We start from the raw sequence: 23,658 nt of genomic DNA on the forward strand, positions 1-23,658 counted from the left end.
ATACAGCAAGGACGACATCTGACAAGACAAGAAACTCCAATGGAGGTGGAATATCTGGAAAAGATCCTTGTTTGCATCTGCAAAAATTAGAAATCTTTTGGGCAGTCTAAACATAACCTTGGGCTTCGTACATCTGAAGTCTACTGCGTCCCATCAGACGTAACGCTTCGCCTCCGAATTGTCAATCCAATGTAGACGGAATAGCTGAGTAGAGCTTAACAGATGAGCTGATGGAAATAAGAGAAAACGTCACTTATCTGTCCAGTGACTTGTTTCTGGTACAGTAGAAATAATGGGGCACTCGAAATATGTGCATGGCATTAAATTTAGTGATCTATGACAGTGGGTTTGGTCTCCGTGCCCCTTGGCAACCTCGACTGTGATGACAAACATCATGAGAGAAATCCTAATATCGTGGAGGGCGGACCTCCTTTCGCCCGGATTAGTGCATCAATTCGACATGGCACGGACTCAACGAGGCGCTGCAAGTCCCCTGCAGAAATATTGAACTACGCAGCCTCCACAGCCATCCGTAACTGCCAAAGTTTTGCTGGTGCTGGAGTTTCTGCACGGACTGACCTCTCGATTATGCCCCATAAGCCGGCCGCTGGTGGCCGCGCGGTTCTGGCGCTACAGTCTGGAACCGCGCGACCGCTACGTTCGCAGGTTCGAATCCTGCCTCGGGCATGGATGTGTGTGTTGTCCTTAGGTTAGTTAGGTTTAAGTATAACTCTTCAGGCTTTCCCGGCGATCTAATGACATCTTGGGATGTCGGGTGTTCTGCCGGATATCAGCGTCGTACTTGCACGATATTTCGGTCACGTAGCTCGTAACCTTCATCAGGTGCGACCTGAGACTGCTCCTCGAGTGGACCTGGTCCAGTATTTATGCCTATGGCCTTCCCCCTCCACCAACGGCTGCAGGCGCTTCCTCTGTGGTCCGCGCCCATTCCCTGCGACCTGGTGGAGCGCTGCTGTCCCGTTTTCGGTCCGCTGCGGTTCTACGTGTTCCCTCTGCGGTCCGCGCCCACCAGACCCGCTCCTGGGGGTTTCATCTACGGTCTGGGGTACCAAGCGTTCCCCCTGCGGTCCGCGCCCGCTCACCACGACCTGTTGGAGCGTTGCCGCTCCCTTTTTCGTCCGCTGCGGCTCTGGATGTTCCCTCTGCGGCCCGCGTCCACCAGTCCCACTTCTGGGTGTTCCATCTTCGGTCTGGTGCGCCTGGCAGTCCGTCAGGGGCTCGTTTTCCATCTCCATGTCTCTGGTTCTTCTGTTTGTGTAGTGTTGCAGCTGGCCCCGTTGCTCCTTTAACAATTCCAGAGCCGGATCCCAGGCTCTGCTTAGCTGGTACCCTGTGTCACGGTTCATAAGATCGTCAGCCGTTTTAATTTCTATCGATTCTCTTATAACACTGTCCCAAAATCTGGGTGTTTGTGCTAGAATCTTGGTATCCTCATACTTCATGGCATGATCTAGTTCTAGACAGTGTTCAGCAATGGCTGACTTAGTCACACTAGATTAAGACAGGTCGCAGGGAATGGGCGCAGACCACAGAGGAAGCGCCTGCAGCCGTTAGTGGAGGGGGAAGGCCATAGGCATAAATACTGGACCAGGTCCACTCGAGGAGCAGTCTCAGGTCGCACCTGATAAAGGTTACGAGCTACGTGACCGAAATATCGTGCAAGTACGACGCTGATATCCGGCAGAACACCCGACAACCCTAGGTTTAAATAGTTCTAAGTTCTAGGGGACTTATGACCTCAGCAGTTGATCCCATAGTGCTCAGAGCCATTTGAACCATATGCCCCATAAATGTTAGACGGAATTAATGTCAGGCGATCAGAGTGATCAAATAATTCGCTGGAACTGTCCAGAATGTTCTTCAAACAAACGCGAACAACAGTGACCCCGTGACATGGAGCATTGTCACTCATAAAAATTCCTTCGTTGTCCGGAAACACGAATCCTACGAGTAGCTGCAAGTGGTCTCCAAGTAGCTGAACATAAACACTTCCAGTCAGCGATCGGTTCTGTTGAACCAAAGGACCCAGTCCATTTCGAGTGAACACAGCCCACAACTTTATAGAGCCACCACCAGCTTACACAATGTCTTGCCAACAACTTGGGTCCATGGCTTCCCGTAGTATGCGCCGCATTCGAACCCTACCATCAGCTCTTAGCAGCTGAAATCGGGACTCACTTGACCAGACCACGGTTTTACGGTCGTCTAGGGTTCTACTGATGTGGTCATGAGCACAGGAGATGTGCTGCAGCCGATGACGTATTGTTGGGAGAGGCACTCGCTGCATCATTTCCTGCCATAGCCCATTAACGCAAAATTTCTCCGGACTACACTATCGGATACGCTCGTCGCACGTCCCATGTTGATTTTTACGGTTATTTGATGCAATGTTTCTTGTCTGTCAGCACTGACAAAGCTACGCAAACGTCACTGCTCTCGATTCTATTGCGAAAGTCGTCGGCCATTGCGTTGTCCGTGGTGGGAGGTAATCTGTGAAATTTGGTAGTCTCGGCACACTCTTCATCTTGGAACATTGAATTCCCTAACGCTTTCCGAAATGAAATGTCCCAAGCATCTAACTCCAACTATCATTTCGCGACCAGTTTCTGTTAATACCAGTTGTAGAGTCTTAATAATGTTGAAAACACTGTCACATGGATCACCGGAGGACAGATTACTGCTTCGCCAATGCAGTGCTCTTTTATACCTTGTGTACACGAAGCTACCGCAATCTGTGTACCTGCTTATCGCTATCCCTTGATTTTTGTCACCTCAGTGTTTATTAAAACCCGTAAGAGCGAGCGACGATACGCTATATTTCGTGGAGCAGCGGTGGACAGCGAGTTTGCCTTATCAGCCACGTAAACACCCTACCAGATAGCAATTAATGTGTTGTGGAACAGTATTTTCGGAGATTTAAATGTAAATTACCAGTGAAGAATAGATAGTGAGATAAATTCGTAGACAGTGGCACTTAGAGGAGATTGAAGGAGATAATACTTACGCATTATGAAACTTCGTCGTTTCACAACGACATGGCTCCGAAAGAAACCCCAGAATATCTTACTGCATTAAACTGTTAGTGATTCAGTAGGTGACGATAAGACACCACAGAAATCAGGAGTCTTACTGCCTGCATTTCTATCCCCAGGTCACGAAGGACCACGGCGTATATTCACAAGCATAGTGGTCCCATATAGTTTCACATCGGTGAGAATTCGAATAATTTGAGGCCAGTGAAATATTTTGTACCTGTGTTCTACGTATTTCTTGTATACATTATTGGTGAAAAGTTTCGAATCTCCCATGATAAAATGTATATTCTTTATTCCAATGTACACACACATCGTACGAACTAAACAGAACATCAAAATAAATATTTTCTCTCTCTGTTAGTAAGTACAGTACAATATAGTATACACTCCTGGAAATTGAAATAAGAACACCGTGAATTCATTGTCCCAGGAAGGGGAAACTTTATTGACACATTCCTGGGGTCAGATACATCACATGATCACACTGACAGAACCACAGGCACATAGACACAGGCAACAGAGCATGCACAATGTCGGCACTAGTACAGTGTATATCCACCTTTCGCAGCAATGCAGGCTGCTATTCTCCCATGGAGACGATCGTAGAGATCCTGGATGTAGTCCTGTGGAACGGCTTGCCATGCCATTTCCACCTGGCGCCTCAGTTGGACCAGCGTTCGTGCTGGACGTGCAGACCGCGTGAGACGACGCTTCATCCAGTCCCAAACATGCTCAATGGGGGACAGATCCGGAGATCCTGCTGGCCAGGGTAGTTGACTTACACCTTCTAGAGCACGTTGGGTGGCACGGGATACATGCGGACGTGCATTGTCCTGTTGGAACAGCAAGTTCCCTTGCCGGTCTAGGAATGGTAGAACGATGGGTTCGATGACGGTTTGGATGTACCGTACACTATTCAGTGTCCCCTCGACGATCACCAGTGGTGTACGGCCAGTGTAGGAGATCGCTCCCCACACCATGATGCCTGTGTGCCTCGGTCGTATGCAGTCCTGATTGTGGCGCTCACCTGCACGGCGCCAAACACGCATACGACCATCATTGGCACCAAGGCAGAAGCGACTCTCATCGCTGAAGACGACACGTCCCCATTCGTCCCTCCATTCACCCCTGTCACGACACCACTGGAGGCGGGCTGCACGATGTTGGGGCGTGAGCGGAAGACGGCCTAACGGTGTGCGGGACCGTAGCCCAGCTTCATGGGGACGGTTGCGAATGGTCCTCGCCGATACCCCAGGAGCAACAGTGTCCCTAATTTGCTAGGAAGTGGCGGTGCGGTCCCCTACGGCACTGCGTAGGATCCTACGGTCTTGGCGTGCATCCGTGCGTCGCTGCGGTCCGGTCCCAGGTCGACGGGCACGTGCACCTTCCGCCGACCACTGGCGACAACATCGATGTACTGTGGAGACCTCACGCCCCACGTGTTGAGCAATTCGGCGGTACGTCCACCCGGCCTCCCGCATGCCCACTATACGCCCTCGCTCAAAGTCCGTCAACTGCACATACGGTTCACGTCCACGCTGTCGCGGCATGCTACCAGTGTTAAAGACTGCGATGGAGCTCCGTATGCCACGGCAAACTGGCTGACACTGACGGCGGCGGTGCACAAATGCTGCGCAGCTAGCGCCATTCGACGGCCAACACCGCGGTTCCTGGTGTGTCCGCTGTGCCGTGCGTGTGATCATTGCTTGTACAGCCCTCTCGCAGTGTCCGGAGTAAGTATGCTGGGTCTGACACACCGGTGTCAATGTGTTCTTTTTCCATTTCCAGGAGTGTAGATTTAAGCCTCTTCAAAGTATTCACCCGTTGTCCTCAGAACAGCTCCACAAATTCTTTGCATTATGCAGGCAAGATTTTATACTGTTTCTGCAGATATTGCAGTCCAACATGTTAGTTGTTTATTACATAGCTCTTCAGTATTATATAATCTAAGTTTTCTGACCTCTCTCTCAAGTTCATACCATTAGAGTTCTATGGGGTGTAAGTTATATGACTGACTTGGAGAAATCATATTCTGCATTTCCCACATTTCTGTTTTCTAAATACATACTTCTGCACTGTTTAGAAGCATGTATGGTATTATTGTCCTACTGGGGAATAAACCCACGACCATTAAGTATCTTTGCATATGGAACTGCATTGCTGATGAGTGTCCTGTGATATCCTTCCTTACCTGACATTCCAATAATTCTCTCTAGACCATCGACTTTATCACCCGCAAGACATGCCGACTTCATGACTAACCTTCCTCCATGTTTCACCATTGGCGTCACAGTCTTCATGCATTCTCAATGAAGTCACGAACAAACACTTGACAATGGCTTCCAAATATTTCAAACTTATATTCGTCCGTGAATAACACAGTGGACTATTGCCGAACGCGCCATTTGTGTTGCTGTGCCTGTTGCCTCATTTATATCTCATTTTGTTTGGACAATAGAGGTTTTATTGCCACTATGCACCCCTTTACACCTTGTACATGAAGATGGCGTAACACAGTTGACACAAAGATTGGGCCGCTCGAATACTGTTTTCTTTCTCGCGAATTTTGCGTGTATATCTATATCTGTTTTATTATCCTAACGGGGATATGACAAAATATTCAGAACGAAATCCATGCTGTAACCACAAATCCGTTGTTTCATATGATCAAACACTTTGCACCTATTGTGTACATTGCCAGCCGTGTACTATGGTGTATTCTTTTGCTGAAAAATCTCATGGTCTCAGAGCAGAAAGACATATTTGAGTTAAAAAGAACGAGAATGATTCAAGTATGCCTTCCACGTCGAAGGAATAACACAGACTCATTGACATGTTGTAACGTTCTCTTCCTCTAGCGACAGCAGGGGGTTGTTTCGTTCTCAGATGTTTCTCGCTAGACATGCTTGTCGTCCATCTATTCAATAAAATGGATGAGATCATGCGTCAGTTAAGTCTAGCCGCCGGCCGGAGTGGCCGTGCGGTTCTAGGCGCTGCAGTCTGGAACCGAGCGACCGCTACGGTCGCAGGTTCGAATCCTGCCTCGGGCATGGATGTGTGAGATGTTCTTAGGTTAGTTAGGTTTAAGTAGTTCTAAGTTCTAGGCGACTGATGACCTCAGAAGTTAAGTCGCATTGTGCTCAGAGCCATTTAAGTCTAGCCTTCATCAGTCAGCTGTAGTGGTTTCGAGCAAATCCTTTAGTGCCGGGCAGTACAGCTTTCACAGGATACGGTGACCGGAGTGTAGTGACCAGTTTTTGTCCAAAGCGCTGGGCGAGTTCATTCGTTTGTTCGTAAGGGGTGGCCGATAAGTCGATAAGTATTTCCCACCTTCTGTCAGCGATGACAGAATCGAGCCGCGCACACTACAATTTTCCTCAAACGATTCTAAAGAAACTAGTCGGTAAAACATTTCATTTTAGCTTTACTTATAGCTTTATGTGTCAGGTTCATGATGTTGTGCCCATCATTTCGTTAGTGTTCATAGTTATTGTGTTATTTACGTGAAAGTAAGATATTGCGAGAAATTCGGAAAACTGTGCAATGAAAAAAAGAGGTCGCTATGATTTGTGTCTGATGTTGCGTACGAAATTTAGTTAATATATTGAAGTTTTCTTTTGACATGGGTAGAGGTGTCACCCTCTCACCAATCTCGTGAAAATTGATCTGATGAAGCACACTTATTTGCAATCGCGCCGCGCTAGCGATAAAGCTATGGCGAAATATCCACAACATCCGCCATGTTTCATGAACGGTTTGAGATATCGAAATGGGATTCTGGAAAATGATAGCACACAAAGAGGAGAGTTTATTGCCATTTAGATATTATGTAAAATTTCATTATCTACCGTGTTATTTCAACAACTACAGACTTTTTCGGTGCAAGAATGAAATTTTTAAGTGACATCGATAGCTGGTGAAAAGAGAAATGCTACGGGTTTTGGAACAGCTTATGTGAAGGCATTACAGGTTTTCTGGTACTGAGGATGTGCTTTTTAATAAGCTACCGACTTTACTTCTAGTCAGCTTCTCCCTTAATAAACCACTGTTTCAGAGGTGTCTCGTAACTGTGTCTACACAATATGTTAGTGAATTGAGTCAGTGTAATCTCCGATGTGTTTTGGCAAAAAAGCAGTTTTGACATGGCCACCAGAGAAATGTGTAGGCTTGAAACTTTTTGGCAGATTAAAACTGTGTGCCGGACCGAGACTCGAACTCGGGACCTTTGCCTTTCGCGGGCAAGTGCTCTACCAACTGAGCAACCCAAGCACGACTCACGCCCCGTCCTCACAGCTTTACTTCTGCCAGTACCTCGTCTCCTACCTTCCAAACTTAACAGAAGCTCTCCTGCGAACCTTGCAGAACTAGCACTCCTGAAAGAACGGATATTGCGGAGACATGGCTTAGCCACAGTCTGGGGGATGTTTCCAGAATGAGATTTTCACTCTGCAGCGGAGTGTGCGCTGTAATAAAACTTCCTGGCAGATTAAAACTGCGTGCCGGAGCGAGACTCGAACTCGGGACCTTTGCCTTTCGCGGGCAAGTGCTCTACCAACCGAGCTACCCAAGCACGACTCACGCCCCGTCCTCACAGCTTTACTTCTGCCAGTACCTCGTCTCCTACCTTCCAAACTTAACAGAAGCTCTCCTGCGAACCTTGCAGAACTAGCACTCCCGAAAGAACGGATATTGCGGAGACATGGCTTAGCCACAGCCTGGGGGAGGTTTCCAGAATGAGATTTTCACTCTGCAGCGGAGTGTGCGCTGATATGAAACTTCCTGCCAGATTAAAACTGTGTGCCGGACCGAGATTCGAACTCGGGACCTTTGCCTTTCGCGGGCAAGTGCTCTACCACTTGCCCGCGAAAGGCACAGGTTCCGAGTTCGAGTCTCGGTCCGGCACACAGTTTTAATCTGCCAGGAAGTTTCATGTCAGCGCACGCTCCGCTGCAGAGTGAAAATCTCATTCTGGATGTGTAGGCTTTACTCAAAATTTGCCACTCATGACACTTCAGTGAAAGTTACAAATGGTTAACAGGCCAGGCGAAAATAAATCGCTACATTTTCGGCGGAAAAAGCACAGGTGGCAGTAGATGTTTTTGAATGGTCATCGTGCAACTGTGTGTGTGGAGGTGCCACACTCAGTATGACAAAAAATGTGAGAGAAGGCTTCAGTCTAGAACGGCGTCCAGCGCTCAGAGTTTCCTCTGCAGTGCTCAGCATTTCCTCTGCAGCGCTCCGAGTGTGGGCGGAACCCCCATCACTGCCACTCTCCCCGCGCTTCCCCAGCCGACTGCACATCTAGTGGCCACGGCATTTTGGGCGCACTGTGTCTAGCTTCTGGGGAGCTGGCCAGTGACTGACCGATCTCATGAGTTCAGGAGACTGAAGAAGCGACAATTCTGGGAACGTGGAAAAGACTTGTGCCCTTATGCACTGAAGCAGCTATAGCTCGAAATTGAAGACAACGGTTCGGAAACTCTACCGAATTTCACCATCTTGCAAATTATTGGCAACTAGCTTAGCGCCCTCTGCTTCACTTGGGTAGACAGTATGGTCTACACAGATTTGTTGTTTTTGGTTTTCTCGACTCAAATTTTTATGTTGTTCACAAATTACAACATCTTTCACACTAATTAATGCCATAGAAGGACGGTCTTTTCAGAAGCCACTTCTGTCCGAAAGGCGATTCTGGTAGCTTGGTCATTGTTATTTCTGCCTTTTGAGTTGTGCCATGGAAAGTTTCAACCCCAAATAAACATTTCTTTAGGAGCCAAATACCAGTTCCATAGATTTAGCTTTGAAAATGTTTTAACATAACTAACATTTTCATAAAAATTTTCATATGTTATTTCACCACCTTAGGGGTTGAATTTCTAAAAACACAGAGCATGTATTTTTTAATTTTTAGCCAAAATCCAATTGAAACTTTGAAAGACTCAGCTTCAAAAATAGCATTTTTAATTAAATATTTCCACAAAAACTTTATTCCCTACTTCATCCACTTAGCGGTCGAATTTCGAGAAACACATTTTTTTTTTATTCTAGCAGTGCTTTCATAGACATAAGTTTAAAAATTCTTTAGTAGCTCTTTAGTAATGATTAATTTTGAAAAATATCTCTCTTCCATTATTTCACCCCCTGTAGGGGTTACATTTCCAAGAAGGTGACCACGTGTATGTCTTTACTTGCGACCAAGAAATTAAATAACTGATTGCATAGTTCTAGCTTCAGAACTGCCTTAGTAGTTACAAAATTTTCGCGAAGTGTGCTGAAGAAGTACGACTGTCGACAAGCCTCATTATGACGAAATTAACTGATTCTTCCGACATTGCCACGCTTTGAGATATGCAAAGTGATTATAATTAAATTTAAACTTCAAACCGCTGTAGAAATAACACCACTGGTCAGAATGACATCAAATTGCAACAGAACATTATCGGAGAAGGGGCAAAACGCATGACTGAAGAAAAATAAATAGTTACAAAATGTAGCAATAGATGGCACTGTAAGCATCATAATTTAATAGTGGTCGACTACAAACGACAAATTAATCATACAATAATGTCTAAGGAGTACGTTTGACGTTAAACAAACTGCACTACTCAGTGTACATGGAAGTACAGGCGTGAAACTGTTAGTTACATAAGCCCATCCAACAGGGCAAAAACCAAATAAAAAGCATGTCACATCGGTTGTCAATTGTCCTGAGACCAAAACCCCCATAAAAAGCATCAATTACACCAGTGTTTAATTGTCCTGAAACCAAAAACCGCATAAAAGGCATCAATCAAAATCAAATCGGGTTATTAATTTCCGTGTGACTGGGGCAAAACATGTTCAATATGCTGTCCGCCGTTTTCTGCAACAAGTTGCAATGGAGAAACAGCATGTTCTACAGCTGATCGAAGTGTTTCCAGCGTCACGTCCAGAATCTGTTGCGCAATGTGTGCAGTCAATGCAGCTAAGTTTGCAGTCGGAACACTGAACACAACGAAGTGGTTCAAATGGCTCTGAGCACTATGGGACTTAACATCTGGGGTCATCGGTCCCCTGGACTTAGAACTACTTAAACTAATCGAAGGACATCACGCACATCAATGTCCATGGCAGGATTCGACCCTGCGACCGTTGCAGCAGCGCGGTTCCGAATTGAAGTGCCTAGAACCACTCGGCCACAGCGGCCGGCTGAACACAACGTCTGTCAGAGAGCTTCACATCCAGAAGTCACACAGATTAAGATCAGGTGATCGGGACAGCCAGGCTATAGATAATTGGCGACTGATAACTCTAGCAGGAGTAGGTTTAATAATGAATAGGAAAATAGGAATGCGGGTAAGCTACTATAAACAGCATAGTGAACGCATTATTATGGCCAAGATAGACACGAAGCCCACACCTACTACAGTAGTACAGGGTTATATGCCAACTAGCTCTGCAGATGGCGAAGAAATTGAAGAAATGTATGATGAAATAAAAGAAATTACTCAGATAGTCAAGGGTGACGAAAATTTAATAGTCATGGGTGACTGGAATTCGGTAGTAGGAAAAGGTGGTCAGTTTCTTACAAATATATCAATATTGTATCTCACTGCAGTAAAAGTTGTGAACTGCATTTGTGGAAAGTTATATACTCATGTTTGCGAAGTGCTTGTCTCTCTTGTGTACTGAAAGTGCAAATTAATAGTGTAACATTATCCAAAGTTTCTCTGTTGTGCTTATCCTAGGTAACAGACAGACCACTATATATGAAAAAAGTACCTTCTTTTATTCAGAGGACAGTGAGGAATAGTTTATAGTGAAATATTTTTTTCCGTGTCAGATAGAAATGTAATTGGCAGAAGAGAGACTAAAGCTATATCCAATTTATAAATTTATACTAAACATTAATAGTAATATTATTGGAACCATTCAGTCTGACTAAGCCCTGAAGGCAATAGTGTATGTCGTGATCTGTTGTATTTACGCAAATAGCCTTGTTCTTCTGTAACTCTTAGCACGTTCTTTAACGTCAACAAATCCATGTGGCAGAGTTCATTGCACTCTAGTGTGGCAAAGTATAGGTTGTGTTTGTCCGTTAAGAATACTCATACCTATTTTCTTGAACAAGATTGTTAATCATTCTGCCGGCCTTGGTGGCCGAGCGGTGGTCTGGAACCACATGACCGCTACGGCCGCAGGTTCGAATCCTGCCTCGGACATGGATGTTTGTGATGTCCTTAGGTTAGTTAGGTTTAAGTGGTTCTCAGTTCTAGGGGACTGATGACCTCAGCAGTTGAGTCCCATAGTGCTCAGAGCCATTTGAACCAATTTGTTAATCATTCTCATGCCTAATTAGGCTGGTGACCGGTTTTATCATCATTTGGACACTCTGGATAGGTAAATTATTGTTTATTACTGTTTAAATATTTACGTAGTTCTGACTTTCACTTCCGATATGCCACCTCCGTTAGGTACATCACTGTCAACACAACAAAATTCCTTTCAGAGGGTAATACCACTCTGGTTCTTTACACTGCTGTTTTATACCATAATTGCTTTAACAGGATAGTTCCATTTTACGATCGGCCTCAAACTTCAATGTCATGGTTTAGCAGTAGCAGACGGTAGTGTTATACGTGGCTTTTCCGTGACAGGACTATTTGTTTTGTTCGGGCATACTGCGTAATAAGCCAAACTTGGTATTTGATAGCACATGCTACGTAAATGCAGTTATAGTATTATACATTCTTAAGGGAAAACTCTCTAGGAAAGACGCTGATCTCGACACCTAGTCGCCGGCTGCGGTGACTGAGCGGTTCTAGGAGCTAGGAGCGTGACTGCTACGGTCGTAGGTTCGAATTCTGCGTCGGGCATGGATGTGTGTGACGTCCTTAGGTTAGTTACATTTTCAAGTAATTTGGGTGCATAGATCCTGAGAAATCAGGCCGTAATAACGAACGGCCTTCATACGCCTGGGCATTAAGTCACACAGAGCTTGGATGGCGTGTACAGGTAAAGCTGCCCACGCAGCTTCAACACGATACCAGAGTTCATCAAGAGTAGTGACTGGCGTATTGTGACGAGCCAGTTGCTCGGCCACCATTGACCAGACGCTTTCAATTGGTGATAGATCTGGAGAATGTGCTGGCCAGGGCAGCAGTCGAACATTTTCTGTATCCAGAAAGGCCCGTACAGGACCTGCAACATCCAGTCGTGCATTATCCTACTGAAATGTAGGGTTTCGCAGGGATCGAATGCAGGGTAGAACCACTGGTCGCAACACATCTGAAATGTAACGTCCACTTTTCAAAGTGCCGTCAATGCGAACAAAGGGTGAACGAGATGTGTAACCAATGGCACCCCATACCATCCCGCCGGCCGGCGTGGCCGAGCGGTTCTAGGCGCTACAGTCTGGAACCGCGCAGCCACAGGTTCGAATCCTCCCTCGGGCATGGATGTGTGTGATGTCCTTAGGTTAGTTAGGTTTAAGTAGTTCTAAGTTCTAGGGGTGTGATGACCTCAGATGTTAAGTCCCATAGTGCTCCGAGCCATTTCAACCTAGAGCCATACCATCCCGCCGGGTGATACGCCAGTATGGCGATGACGAATACACGCTTCCAATGTGCGTTCACCGCGATGTCGCCAAAGACGGATGCGACCGTCATAATGCTGGATTCATCCGAAAAAATGACGTTTTGCCATTCGTGCACCCAGGTTCGTCATTGAGTACACCACCGCAGGCGCTCCTGTCTGTGATTCAGCGTCATGGGTAACCACAGCCGTGGTCTCCGAGCTGATAGTCCATGCTGCTGCAAACGTCGTCGAACTGTTCGTGCAGATGGTTGTTGTCTTGCAAACGTCCCCATCTGTTGACTCAGGGTTCGAGACGTGGCTGAACGATCCGTTACAGCCATGCGGATAAGATGTCTGTCATCTCGACTGCTAGTGATACGAGGCCGTTGGGATCCAGCACGGCGTTCCGTATTACCCCCCCCCCCCCTGAACCCACCGATTCCATATTCTGCTAACAGTCATTGGATCTCGACCAACGCGAGTACCAGTGTCGCGATACGATAAACCGCAATCGCGATAGGCTACAATTCGACCTTTATCAAAGTCGGAAACATGATGGTACGCATTTCTCCTCCTTACACGAGGCATCGCAACAACGTTTCACCAGGCAACGCCGGTCACCTGCTGTTCGTGTACGAGAAATCGGTTGGAAACTTTCCTCATGTCAGCACGTTGTAGGTGTCGCAACCGGCGCGAACCTGATGTGAATGCTCTGAAGAGTTAATAATTTGCATATCACAGCATCTTCTTCCTGTTGGTTACATTTCGCGTCTTTTGTACGTGATCTTCGTGGTGTAGCAATTGTAATGGCCAGTAGGTGAATATGGATTGGGGCTACGAAATGATAGAGGAAGCCGCCTGGTAGAATTTTGCACAGAGCACAACTTAATCATAACTAACACTTGGTTTACGAATCATGAAAGAAGGTTGTATACATGGAAGAACCCTGGAGATACTAAAAGGTATCAGATAGATTATATAATGGTAAGACAGAGATTTAGGAACCAGGCTTTAAATTGTAAGACATTTCCAGGGGCAGATGTGGACTCTGACCACAATCTATTGGTTATGACCCGTAGATTAAAACTGAAGAAACTGCAAAAAGGTGGGAATTTAAGGAGATGGGACTTGGATAAACTGAAAACTCAGAGGTTGTACAGAGTTTCAGGGAGAGCATAATTGACAGGAATGGGGGAAAGAAATACAGTAGAAGAAGAATGGTTAGCTCTGAGGGATGAAGTAGTGAAGGCAGCAGAGGATCAAGTAGGTAAAAAGACGAGGGCTAGTAGAAATCCTTGGGTAACAGAAGAAATATTGAATTTAATTGATGAAAGGAGAAAATATAAAAATGTAGTAAATGAAGCAGGCAAAAAGGAATACAAACGTCTCAAAAATGAGATCGACAGGAAGTGCAAAATGGCTATTCAGGGATGGCTAGAGGACAAATGTAAGGATGTAGAGGCTTACCTCACTAGGGGTAAGATAGATACTGCCTACAGGAAAATTAAAGAGACCTTTGGAGAAAAGAGAACCACTTCTATGAACATCAAGAGCTCAGATGGAAACCTAGTTTTAAGCAAAGAAGGGAAAGCAGAAAGGTGGAAGGAGTATATAGAGGGTATATACAAGGGCGATGTACTTGAGGACGATATTATGGAAATGGAAAAGGATGTAGATGAAGATGAAATGGGAGATATGATACTGCGTGAAGCGTTTGACAGAGCACTGAAAGACCTGAGTCGAAACAAGGCCCCGGGAGTAGACAACATTCCATTGGAACTACTGACGGCCTTGGGAGATCCAGTCCTGACAAAACTCTACCATCTGGTGAGCAAGATGTATGAGACTGGCGAAATACCCTCAGACTTCAAGAAGAATATAATAATTCCAATCCCAAAGAAAGCAGGTGTTGACAGATGTGAAAATTACCGAACAATCAGTTTAATAAGCCACAGCTGAAAAATACTAACACGAATTCTTTACAGACGAATGGAAAAACTAGTAGAAGCCGACCTCGGGGATGATCAGTTTGGATTCCGTACAAATACTGGAACACGTGAGGCAATACTGACCTTACGACTTATCTTAGAAGAAAGATTAAGAAAAGGCAAACCTATGTTTCTAACATATGTAGACTTAGAGAAAGCTTTTGACAATGTTGATTGGAATACTCTCTTTCAAATTCTAAAGGTAGCAGGGGTAAAATACAGCGAGCGAAAGACTATTTACAATTTGTACAGAAACCAGATGGCAGTTATAAGAGTCGAGGGACATGAAAGGGAAGCAGTGGTTGGGAAGGGAGTAAGACAGGGTTGTAGCCTCTCCCCGATGTTATTCAATCTGTATATTGAGCAAGTAGTAAAGGAAACAAAAGAAAAATTCGGAGTAGGTATTAAAATCCATGGAGAAGAAATAAAAACTGTAAGGTTTGCCGATGACATCGTAATTCTGTCAGAGACAGCAAAGGACTTGGAAGAGCACTTGAAGGGAATGGACAGTGTCTTGAAAGGAGGATATAAGATGGACATTAACAAAAGCAAAACGAGGATAATGGAATGTTGTCGAATTAAGTCGGGTGATGCTGAGGGAATTAGATCAGGAAATGAGACACTTAAAGTAGTAAAGGAGTTTTGCTATTTGGGAAGCAAAATAACTGATGATGGTCGAAGAAGAGAGGATATAAAATGTAAGCTGGCAATGCCAAGGAAAGCGTTTCTGAAGAAGAGAAATTTGTTAACATCCAGTATAGATTTAAGTGTCAGGAAGTCATTTCTAAAAGTGTTTGTATGGAGTGTAGCCATGTATGGAGGTGAAACATGGACGATAAATAGTTTGGACAAGAAGAGAAAAGAAGCTTTAGAAATGTGGTGCTACAGAAGAATGCTGAAGATTAGATCGGTAGATCACATAACTAATGAGGAAGTATTGAATAGAACTGGGGAGAAGAGAAGTTTGTGGCACAACTTGACCAGAAGAAGGGATCGGTTGGTAGGACATGTTCTGAGGCATCAAGGGATCACCAATTTAGTATTGGAAGGCAGCGTGGAGGGTAAAAATCGTAGAGGGAGACCAAGAGATGAATACACTAAGCAGGTTCAGAAGTATGTAGGTTGCAGTAGGTACTGGGAGATGAAGAAGCTTGCACAGGATAGAGTAGCATGGAGAGCTGCATCAAACCAGTCTCAGGACTGAAGACCGCAACAACGACAACTCGATTTCAAAAATGGCGCTTCAGCAGCTGCTTAAGTAAATTTGCAATGTGCGGGGGTGCGCCATCTTGCATAAAAATAATCCCATCAACACCTCCAGGCTGTTGGAGAGCTCGAATGACGTGGTTGTAACAGAACCGGAAGCACGTTTCTCTTTGAAAAAATAAGGCCCTATCATAAATGATACCGTAAACCCGTACCACACAGTGACCGTTTAAGGATGAAGTGGTACTGGTTGATTTGCCTGTGATTTTCCGTTGCCCATATTCTACAATTCTGTGTCTTGCCAGATGGAAGTGGGATTTATCTGTCCACGAAATCTACTATGACCGATCATTGTCCATTTCCACGGGAGCAAGAAATTCTAAAGCAAAGGTCTCTCTTGCTGGCAGGTCAACAGGTAGCAACTCATGCTCATGGATAATTTAGAATGGATAGCAAAGAAAGATGTTTCGTAGGATTCTACGCACCGTGCTCACAGGTATGTCCCATGATCGGGCAATCCTCCGTGCACTACACGTTCGCTCACCGCCACTCGTCTCCTCCTGAATTGCTGTGGCCACTGCTTCCACTGACGTCGAACCAATTCTTTTCCTTCTTCTAACAGGTTGCACACCAAAAAAACGTCTTTTCGAATTTCCGAATCTGTTTCTCCAGACCCCCGGCAGTTATCGGACCAATGATTTTTCGCAGAGCGACGTGTGCACATCATCATTCTCTAATACAGCTTTACAACTAGAGCGCGAATGTCATGGCGAACGTCGCAGACGCGAAAGAAGGAAAAGCATTGTACTCTGCGTGTTTATACCAACTTCAATGGGTCGTACGCATGACAAGTGTTTACATTTGCGTATTCTGACACATACAGTGCCATTTATTGATCAATTTTCACACTTTTTTTCTTCTGCCGTACGTTTTTCCCGTTCTCCGATAATATTCCGTTGCAATTTGACGTCATTCTGACAAGTGGTGTTATTTCTACAGCGTTTTCAAAGTTTAATTGCAGTCACCCTATACGTCGCATTAAGTAAGATGTTGCTTTACCTTTCGTGTAACGTGCTTTCTGCTAAGAGCTAAATGTGCAAGACAGACGGAAAATGCTCATACCGTACTATTTCTACATTTGAGACCCTGTATCTGCCTTTATTACAATTAGCTGACAGCAATCAGAGTAAGCCTCGTTTGCTGCAAACACAGAAACTAGACGAGCTCCTATTGAGTCAGTGATGCTGCTAGATCTCCACTGACATCAGGGATCAGGACAATACAAAATGTTCTTGTTCTCCTTACCGCATCGAAGTAGAAGAGAAACTCAATCTACCGACACCTACCTGTTTCGTCAGAAGCAACTGATTGTCGCAATCGCTGCTGTGATTGGTTTCTATAGCAAGTAGTCTGCCTGTGATTGGTTGATCTATGTCATCACAACTTCTTGCTCCCAGAGGTCTTGTCTATGTCAGCGATGTAAAAGTCAGAGGTGCCACTGCTCACTTTGGCACATAAGTAACTTGAATATCTCTGCTGTCTCCCGATGTCATGAACTTGATTCCGAGGAATACAAGGACGTCTACCAAAACAGGTGGAATACCACCCAGACGGGGAATTTTCTGACAACCCATGCAGAGAAAACTACCTGCGCCAGGATAAGGGTAAGTTTAACCTCAGGGTTTCTGGAATGCACAATACTAGTCACCTTATCTCTCTGTCAATCTGTACCATTTCCGAAATGTATGAGAACAATTAATTGCAGATTAAAAATCGAGACTTGATAACATGAGCACTTGCTGAACGCAGTCGTATGAATAACAAAAATATTTCGTTTGATGCAACAATCATCTTCATGCGTGGAACTATCTGTTGCGACTTCCGTCATCCGGTGTCCACCAGTCTCCTCTAGAGATGTGGCAAGGGGTGTTTCTGATGGAAGATGATCGCGCTAGGCACACACTCATGTACAAAAAAATATTCTGTAAACAGAGATGTATTGCAGGACTTCAGTGTGTTTCAACAACGCAATCATGGAACCACCAAAAGCTGTTGTAAGGTATATTTATTCATGGGCAGCCACTTTCCGTCAAACGAGAGTCTTCAAATCGTCTACATACTAATAAAAATATATACGGAATTTTTATTTGCCAAAACAGTTACGCTGAACAATGTATTGTACACAGCAGATACTCACAGATTAATATTCCATCAGGTCAAAGGAAAGTTCTGTGGCATGTAAGATTTCTTACACTTTTTTATTATTATGAAGGTGGCTCAAAGATGCTTACTTAACGGAAACTGGTTCCCGGTGAATAAATACTCGTTCCCCGAGCCATAATTTTTTTTTTTTCCTCAGTCGCTTCTCTCCTGACATTCCATCGAGCGTCTGTAAAATAAAACAGAAAGCTGCATTTACCTGAAAAGACTCACGGTCAGCAATCAGCGCCAGTGAGGTTCCAGTGCTGTCAAGCAGACCTTTTCCAGAAGTACGCTGCGCACAGGTACGACAGCTCAGCAAGATTGCAGGACATTTTATTCAGTTTGCTCCACGTTTTATTTGGGTGCTAAGTTGTTCTATTGTAGGCATTTGATTGTATGTGGGACTGTGAAATCAATATCTTTGATGCCAGCAGCAGTACTTCTACAGTCTACCTTCCGGTGAGAGGAGAAGAGTGTGTCGAGTAGTACTATGGTTGACCGCCATTCCTGATGCCATCACGCGACCCAATGAGAGGTGACCAATATGTCTGCGGGGAATGTTGTACCAACTGCAGCAATAAAACATCGTGTTACAACAGTGGTTATGAAAACTGTGGTGTCACCGCCAGACACCACACTTGCTAGGTGCTAGCCTTTAAATCGCCGCGGTCCATTAGTATACGTCAGACCCGCGTGTCGCCACTATCAGTGATTGCAGACCGAGCGCCGCCGCACGGCAGGTCTAGAGAGACGTCCTAGCACTCGCCCCAGTTGTACAGCTGACGTTGCTAGCCATGGTTCTCTGACAATTACGCTCTCATTTGCCTTCAGCTACGTCATTTGCTACGACCTAGCAAGGCGCCATAGCATTGGATATTATTTTATATTGTGGTTATAACATGTACCGTCAAGAGAGATGTTCTACAATTGTGGATTAAAGTTAAGTATTACATCAACTACGTACTTTATTTGCTACTATTAATTCCTTTAACTGTTCCAGACCTCACGCCAATCTGCGTGAGCTTAACGCGTGCCTTTCGGCTTCCTCTCATTGTGACTTGGCTGTCTTGCCAAGTCACAACAAAAACATACTGAACGACAGAAATCGGAGACGAGCGTCACGTATTGTCTATTACAACCGTGTTCAGACCCGAAACGAAATGCTGTTATCAGTGAACGCACGTCGATGTCACCCAGCAGGGTGTCTACACAAACTTGCAGAACATTACAGAGTGATTGTGTCATAAGAGGCTCCCGATAAGTCAAACGAGTGGGGGAGAGGCCCTGAGTATCTCGCATTACAATGACGACTTTCGGCATTTCTTTCCCTCACGGCTGAGACATACAGAGAAACGTCGAAGCAATAGGACTCATCACTTTCCATTCCACAATACCTCATTATGCAGACTAGTCTGTTTTTTTTTTTTTTTTGCAAATTAGCGTCAGTCTGACCTGCAAATCAATTACGCCTCAAATTAATTTCAATCGACATCAGGGAGACTGCAGAAACGCACGTTTATTTCTAATGGCAATACGACAGCAGTATTTTTGTAGGTGTTATCTTTCTTTTCTTCCGTGTAGACACATGTAGATTTTCCACTGCATGTACTGGGTATGTGCTAAAACTATTTCAGCATGCTGTGCCAGCCACAAAGCAACAACGTCAGTTCAAAAGAAGAATCTTTCGAATACCTACTGGTTTAGCAGGCAAAGAGTGCGTTGGCCTCTGGTGCCGGACTCATACGACGACAACGGGTGCTGGAGACAGCAGTTCATTATACTCTCGCTGCATTCTGAAGGAACTTTGTCAACCAGGCACACTCTGCAACTTTTTTACAGCCAAAGACAATCTCCGAAACGTCTCCACGGTGGAAAGAGAATTTGGTGAAGAGCATGGCCAGTTTTTGAACCATTTGTAACACCACAGCTTAGACATTACATACCGTTTGTTGATTCATTTAGCCTTCAGTTTTGTTCAACATCCAATCACTGAACTTCTGTAATTAGTGTATGATTAATTTGATACTGTAATTTAGTGTAAACTCTGTAATATGCACAATATGCGCAAATGATTTGTTTTGTCTTTCTCACATGATTTCTGTGGTTGTCTTTAAAATCGAATAATTTTATTTACATAATTTTGCGTACAGTTACCAATATGCGCAAGTTATATGTTTTGTTTAAAGTGATTATTTGCTGTTATGTAAACTGCTGACCTTCACTTAGAGTTCTTAGTTATTTTGTATGTAAAAGGTGGTGTGGTTCCCCTCCGGGACGGAACTCAGTAGCGCGCGCAACATGTGGTTGGCATAGGTAGAAGAAGTGGATTTAGAGTCTGTCGGTGACAAGCTACCAAACTGTCAACTGCTCATGTAAAAGTTGTGTATTTTGCTGGTGCCGACAGAGGCTTTTTCGTACCGTTTTCCAATGCCTCGGACGAGCGGATAAAGAGCTGGAACTATTCTGGAATTGGTACCTAACATCGCCACCAAGAAAAGACAGAGTCCAGCATTTCCGGCTGCAAATCCACCCGCCGACATGCACTAGCCACCACGTGGCGCAATCACTGAAAAAAGGAACCAAGGAATTGTAGGAATGTACAGTGAAGGATCAGCTCATTATATGTTTTAGTGTGTTCAGTTATAAGGTAACTTATAACGGAATTTACATGCCTGCCTTGATTTTTTCCTTATCAAAACACCTCTCAGGTTCCTCTCCGTTTGACCGAGTGTCCTTGTTACGGAAAAAATGAAAGCCTCAAAGCCAAACAGTTAATTAAATAATGTTGTTTGATATTTGGGGAGTATTCAGATTTACTGTGGATTTGGTAAAATTGTGGGAGGTAGTAAATGTAGCTTTGTGAACGCCTCCCAGTGATTGAAACAGTCGAATTTAAAGTTTTGTGGACTTTCAAAGTTACGTATTTAATCATTCACTTTAAAGTAGAAGACTATGGTAATAAAGACAGGCAATAAACCATCTTGAGGTTAGTTCCAAAAGTAAATATTACTAATGTTTGGCTTGAAATTTTCTTCTTAATAAACAATTTGCTGTTACTTGAAAGTTCTTAAAACTGAGGCTTATAAAGTTTTGCTTAGTTAATGATCATAGTGCTGCCTGTTGTAAAATGTAAAAGGTGGTCAGTTTCTTACAAATATATCAATATTGTATCTCACTGCAGTAAAAGTTGTGAACTGCATTTGTGGAAAGTTATATACTCATGTTTGCGAAGTGCTTGTCTCTCTTGTGTACTGAAAGTGCAAATTAATAGTGTAACATGATCCAAAGTTTCTCTGTTGTGCTTATCCTAGGTAACAAGTAACAGAAAGACCACTATATATGAAAACAGTACCTTCTTTTATTCAGAGGACAGTGAGGAATAGTTTATAGTGAAATATTTTTTCCGTGTCAGATAGAAATGTAATTGGCAGAAGAGAGACTAAAGCTATGTCCAATTTATAAATTTATACTAAATATCAATAGTAATATTATTGGAACCATTCAGTCTGACTAAGCCCTGAAGGCAATAGTGTATGTCGTGATCTGTTGTATTTACGCAAATAGCCTTGTTCTTCTGTAACTGTTAGCACTCTAGTGTGGCAAAGTATAGGTTGTGTTTGTCCGTTAAAGTTACTCATACCTATTTTCTTGAACAAGATTGTTAATCATTCTGCCGGCCTTGGTGGCCGAGCGGTTCTAGGCGCTACAGTCGAACCACATGACCGCTACGGTCGCAGGTTCGAATCCTGCCTCGGGCATGGATGTCTGTGATGTCCTTAGGTTAGTTAGGTTTAAGTAGTTCTCAGTTCTAGGGGACTGATGACCTCAGCAGTTAAGTCCCATAGTGTTCAGAGCCATTTGAACCATTTTGTTAATCATTCTCATGCCTAATTAGGCTGGTGACCGGTTTTATCATCATTTGGACACTCTGGATAGGTAAATTATTGTTTATTACTGTTTAAATATTTACGTAATTCTGACTTTCACTTCCGATATGCCACCTCCGTTAGGTACATCACTGTCAACACAACAAAATTCCTTTCAAAGGGTAACACCGCTCTGGTTCTTTACACTGCTGTTTTATACCATAATTGCTTTAACAAGATAGTTCCATTTTACGATCGGTCTCAAACTTTAATGTCATGGTTTAGCAGTAGCAGACGGTAGTGTTATACGTGGCTTTTCCGTGACAGGACTATTTGTTTTGTTCGGGCATACTGCGTAATATGCCAAACTTGGTATTTGATAGCACATGCTACGTAAATGCAGTTATAGTATTATACATTCTTAAGAGAAAACTCTCTAGGAAAGACGCTGATCTCGACACCTAGTCGCCGGCTGCTGTGACTGAGCGGTTCTAGGAGCTAGGAGCGTGACTGCTACGGTCGTAGGTTCGAATCCTGCGTCGGGCATGGATGTGTGTGACGTCCTTAGGTTAGTTACATTTTCAAGCAATTTGGGTGCATAGATCCTGAGAAATCAAGCCGTAATAACGAACGGCCTTCATACGCCTGGGCATTAAGTCAAACAGAGCTTGGATGGCGTGTACAGGTAAAGCTGCCCACGCAGCTTCAACACGATACCAGAGTTCATCAAGAGTAGTGACTGGCGTATTGTGACGAGACAGTTGCTCGGCCACCATTGACCAGACGTTTTCAATTGGTGATAGATCTGGAGAATGTGCTGGCCAGGGCAGCAGTCGAACATTTTCTGTATCCAGAAAGGCCCGTACAGGACCTGCAACATCCAGTCGTGCATTATCCTACTGAAATGTAGGGTTTCGCAGGGATCGAATGAAGGGTAGAACCACGGGTCGTAACACATCTGAAATGTAACGTCCACTGTTCAAAGTGCCGTCAATGCGAACAAGAGGTGACCGAGACGTGTAACCAATGGCACCCCATACCATCCCGCCGGCCGGAGTGGCCGAGCGGTTCTAGGCGCTACAGTCTGGAACCGCGCAGCCGCTACGATCGCAGGTTCGAATCCTCCTTCGGGCATGGATGTGTGTGATGTCCTTAGGTTAGTTAGGTTTAAGTAGTTCTAAGTTCTAGGGGACTGATGACCTCAGATATTAAGTCCCATAGTGCTCCGAGCCATTTGAACCTAGAGCCATACCATCCCGCCGGGTGATACGCAAGTATGGCGATGACGAATACACGCTTCCAATGTGCGTTCACCGCGATGTCGCCAAAGACGGATGCGACCATCATAATGCTGGATTCATCCGAAAAAATTACGTTTTGCTATTCGTGCACCCAGGTTCGTCATTGAGTACACCACCGCAGGCGCTCCTGTCTGTGATTCAGCGTCATGGGTAACCGCAGCCGTGGTCTCCGAGCTGATAGTCCATGCTGCTGCAAACGTCGTCGAACTGTTCGTGCAGATGGTTGTTGTCTTGCAAACGTCCCCATCTGTTGACTCAGGTATCGAGACGTGGCTGCACGATCCGTTACAGCCATGCGGATAAGATGTCCGTCATCTCGACTGCTACTGATACGAGGCCGTTGTGATCCAGCACGGCGTTCCGTATTACCCCCCCCCCCCCCCCCCTGAACCCACCGATTCCATATTCTGCTAACAGTCATTGGATCTCGACCAACGCGAGTACCAGTGTCGCGATACGATAAACCGCAATCGCGATAGGCTAC

Source organism: Schistocerca americana, chromosome 2, assembly GCF_021461395.2.
Source record: "Schistocerca americana isolate TAMUIC-IGC-003095 chromosome 2, iqSchAmer2.1, whole genome shotgun sequence".
NCBI classification, from domain to species: Eukaryota; Metazoa; Arthropoda; class Insecta; order Orthoptera; family Acrididae; genus Schistocerca; species Schistocerca americana.